The sequence below is a fragment of the Drosophila suzukii genome (genome assembly GCF_043229965.1).
Source record: "Drosophila suzukii chromosome 2 unlocalized genomic scaffold, CBGP_Dsuzu_IsoJpt1.0 scf_2c, whole genome shotgun sequence".
Lineage (NCBI taxonomy): Eukaryota > Metazoa > Arthropoda > Insecta > Diptera > Drosophilidae > Drosophila > Drosophila suzukii.
This window is the reverse complement of record NW_027255896.1, coordinates 4,377,116-4,381,705: the sequence shown is the minus strand read 5'-3', so window position 1 is coordinate 4,381,705 and position 4,590 is coordinate 4,377,116. Positions and strand designations below refer to the sequence as shown.

The 4,590-nt window shown below is 44.3% G+C and overlaps 1 long non-coding RNA gene across 1 annotated transcript; it reads right to left on the bottom strand.

Moving 5' to 3' along the window:
* Positions 1 to 238: 238 nt before the first annotated feature.
* On the bottom strand, positions 239 to 1,880 carry LOC139353988 (uncharacterized). Its single transcript, XR_011605047.1, has 3 exons — positions 1,742 to 1,880; positions 955 to 1,499; positions 239 to 897 (listed from the first exon to the last, which is right to left on the bottom strand). It is a non-coding gene; the product is annotated as an uncharacterized lncRNA (long non-coding RNA).
* Positions 1,881 to 4,590: the final 2,710 nt, after the last annotated feature.

The window sequence follows — 4,590 nt, the reverse complement described above, 5'->3', positions numbered from 1 at the left end:
TTACTAATCTATCGCTCATCACTAAGGGCAAAAACGTAAACAAAGCAAAAAATCTACAATTGTTGTCGGGAAAATGGATTACATTTGGTGGTTATCGATGTCCTAGCCAAGCGCTCCCACCCAACCATGGATGCCCTCAAGATGCTGCAGGGCACCACCCATTCTCTGTCGGCAGGAGCCCCCTCCTCGCGACTACGGCGGTTCCATCTCCCCCACTGGGAAAGATTACTCACACATCGTGTGTATTACAAAGGTTTTAATAAATATCGTAAGTACAATCGTTTATGTACATGCTCCTCTTAACAGATCTATCCTTCCTCAGCCTTTAAGACCGAAACCTGGCCGCCGTCTCGGATATTTACGCGGTCAAAGCAGAGGATTTTGTTTGGCTGGAAAAGGGTACAGGCGCCGCGGAAACTATGCTCCACCAGTCATGTATTAGTAGAGCTCGCATGGAAACGCGGCCCTCAAAGTAACATACGCGATGCGCGTGTGTGTGGTCGGGTCTGGAGGCAATGATAGCCCGGGCGGAAGGCTTCTCGCCGGAGGCCAGCAGTGATCCGGATCTCCACACAGGAAAAAGGCGCTCTCCGGTGAGTTATGCAATGACAGTCCGAGATTCGGCTGCCAGACAAATGGCGGTTCTTCTCAGCGCCGCAATGCGACCGCTGGAAGTTCCCGAGAGGAGGATGACGCGGTACTCCGGAACGGACTCACCGGGAAATGTGGACGTCGTCGTCGACTGGGAAAGGCCCTTCTTGCTGGTCGCTGATACGGGTCGAACGGACACCGTTTGCTGGGCCGCCAAGTCGGGCTGGCAGGTATGTCGAAGTCGCGCAGATGTCAGCAGATCTCCAATAAATCTTCCGGGGCCCTTTGTATTGGGACCCTGGCTGCCTTTATAAATTATAATTATTAAACACTGAACTACTATCTAACATTAACCTCACTCACTATTTGATTTTTAAGCACAAAGACAAATTTGTAGTTTCCCGTCTACCTGTCTGCATCTGCCTTGATTGTTGGACAGTATGGCCGCGACTATCACGATATCTGCTGATCATCGCCCCCCGCCATATTACATGGCCTCTCTCAGCATTGGGTCATTGGATACATGGGCCATTAGAAGTAATCCCAGAGCGAACCGGGATTAATCTTTAAATGGCCAGATCGCCCGCCAGACTCATCCCGCTGCTGCAGCTATCGCCCTATCGACCTAACCTATCGATAACGTCGCTCCCACTCGACTCCAATTGCAACAGATGTCTTCCGCGTCAGCTGGTCGTCGCCGGTTTGGCTACGCTAACGCTCCTTCGAAGGCGAAAGGGAGTCCCTCGCGCTGTTGGCTTCACTGCTACTGATGTCCGTGCCCTATTGGTTCAGGCGGGGCCGATGCCGGTCTTCGCACTGGTCTTTTTCATGCCTGTGTATTTGCATGCTGCAGCTTCTAGTGGTCCAGGGCAGTCGTTTGAGCAGACGTCAGGTTTCTTCGGCAAAGGCTTTGGAGATGGTGGTTTATTAGTTACTGTTTCATTTATAACTTTAATATTAGCTGAGTGAGTTGCGGTACTTGGCTTTCGTAGCTGGAGGCATTCTTTTAGAAAATCAAGTTCAGCAGTTAATTTTTCTGCTGTTGCCCATGTGGGCGGCGTATTTGTATATAATAGCCACTTAATGTGATCTCTTTTAGCGAACTTGTTTTTCTGGCCTCCGCGTTTCCCATTAATCGCTCTCTACTCACTTAGACGTTTTATTTTTCCGACTTTATAAGAGTGTCGGGCTCTTGTCTTGTGCAGTCTTTTAGTTTTGTATTTGTTAAATTCTCCATGTTAATTCCCACGAGCTGCGGAGAAAGGACAGGTCCACCCGGGCAGAGATCCGCCGTACCCGGGTAAGGCTGAATTAGAACAGGCGGTCGCCACTTGCCTGAGCTCACCGTTTGAGACTGAGTTATTTGATGACTCGGGCTCCCAGCCAGATTGACTCTCGGCACGGTACGAGTGACACCTTAGTCCAGCCCGGGGTGAGATGAGTTGTGTGGGTAGGGAAGAGGTAGGTACAGAGCGTGTGGGTAGGGGTGTGTGTGAGCTATTTGTCGGAGGCGGCAGCACAAGCTCGACGTCGGTACTGCTACGGCGCAGATACCCGCTGACTGTCCGGGGCTACTTATTTGCGCTTCGTGTTGGGGGCTTGGTGGGCCGTGTCCATCTTCCACGCTTATTCGTAGCTACCCTGGAGAACCAGGGCGCTCGCTATCCGCAACCTGCGACCCGTTCGGTAGCCTTCAGCTCGGCGCCCTCAGAGCCATCCCACTAGCTCTTTGGCCGAAAATCCTGATATTAAGTCAAGGCATGAAAAATATTTTGATCGTCCCAGTTGATCCAAAACATCATCAATTCGTGTGAGTGGAAATGTATCCGACAGTAATTATACCCGGTACTCGTAGAGTAAAAGGGTATACTATATTCGTCGGAAAGTATGTAACAGGCAGAAGGAAGCGTTTCCGACCCCATAAAGTATATATATTCTTGATCAGGATCACTAGCCGAGTCGATCTAGCCATGTCCGTCTGTCCGGATGAACGCTGAGATCTCGCAAACTATGGGAGCTAGGCTATTGAGATTTGGCGTGCAGATTCCTGAGCTTCCTACGCAGCGCAAGTTTGTTTCAGTAGACTGCCACGCCCACTCTAACGCCCACAAACAGCCCAAAACTGTGGCTCCTACAGTTTTGATGCTAGATAGAAAATATTAACTGAAATGTAATGTTCTCATCAATACCTATCGATTGACCCAAAAAAAAGTTTGCCACGCCCACTTTAACGCCCACAAACCGCAAAACCCTGTGACGCCCACAATTTTCATGCTAGATAAAAAATTAATTAATTAAATTAACTGAAATGTATTGGTCTCGTCAATACCTATCGATTGATCCAAAAAAAAATTTGCCACGCCCACTCTAACGCCCATAACGCTTAAATCTGTATACCGCCGGTAGGTGGCGCATTTTAATCTCGCTTTGCTGCTTGTATATCTCCATTTAGCTGAGTAACGGGTATCTGATAGTCGAGGTACTCGACTATAGCGTTCTCCCTTGTTTTTTATTAATTTGACGATTGTCAATAACTAATCACCATTTCTTTTGTTCTGAACCTGGAGATGGTATTTTAGGAACAAGTAATAATGGGCTATTATATTCAGCTACAGATGGTTCAACAATCCCGTCGGTGATCAATTTTCCGACTTGTTTCTGTATTTCGTTCACCTGACTGTGTGGGATTCTTTAATTTTTTTTTAATCTCAGTTTTTGTTTATAAAAATTTGTGCTTATTGGTTCGGTTTCCAATCCGAATATATCAATATATTGGGTGCATAGACTTGAAAGCTGTGGTTTGAATTGTGGAGGAAAGTTTTTTGAAAATTGAAATAATACAGATTTTTCTAAAGCTAAATTTTTTTACTGAATACTTGATCTTTATTCGTGGTATTGAGTAGTCTTATGAAAGCGTTTTTAGATGTTGCTATGGTACTTGCTATATAAATACCATTCTTAATTTCTTGATTTGGAATCGATACACTGTCTTCTTTTGAACTTAGTTGAAGTATTGAGTTGTTGCCAGAACTGTATGTTATTGGAAAATAAAATCGAAATTCTAAGTTATTAGGTCTAATTATAAGCCAATCTTCAGATGGCTTGAAGTCTAATTGACAGTTGTATTTTTTAATAATATCGATTCCTAATATGCCATCACAAGGAATAGCGAATTGTAAATCCACGATATGAAAACCGTGTTGGATTATGTACTTAGTGGTCTGTATCTCAATAGAAGTTAACCCTTTGGATTTGGTTACCTCTTGACTTATTCCTCTTATGTCTATAATATAATTATCTTGCATGTCATGAAAGACATCACAATTTTCTTTAACTATTGAAATGTCTGCACCTGTGACTACTAAAAAGACAAGTTCTTTTCCTGTAGCCACATGGTTGAATGATAAAAATATGTTCTGACTGAGATTAACGGTATTCTATTTTCTACTGTTAAGTATCTAAAGGGTTTTTTGAGTTTCCCGATGTATTATTGGTTACTTGAACATTACTTGGGTTATTGTTGTTGTGGCCTCGACTCGAGTTGCCACGGTCTCTATAGTTACCTCTACATTGGCCTCGTCCATTTTTGTATTGGGTATCATTGTTAATGTAATTATTATTACGACTACGAAAGTTACCTCTATAATTTCCACGTCCGCGGTTTCCGCCGCGCTGTGTATAATTTTTGTAATATATGGCAGTGTTTGGCTGTCCGGTTACTTGTGTGCAACTATTTACAAATTTTGATACGACATCATTTATAGTAGTGCATGACAAGTTTTACCTTACCGATATTGCAATTTTTAGTCATTGCTTTGACTGCATGGAATAACTTATGGCTAACTCTAGGGGTAAGCCGTCTCTTATATATGCACCTTCTAAAGTTTTTGTCATCTGCTCAACCTCTTGCGTGTACCGGTTAGCAGTTTTATTGCGTTGCTGTAGGTTCATCAGTTTTGCTGACAATACTTCTACAGTTTCGCCTTTGACGTTGCTTTT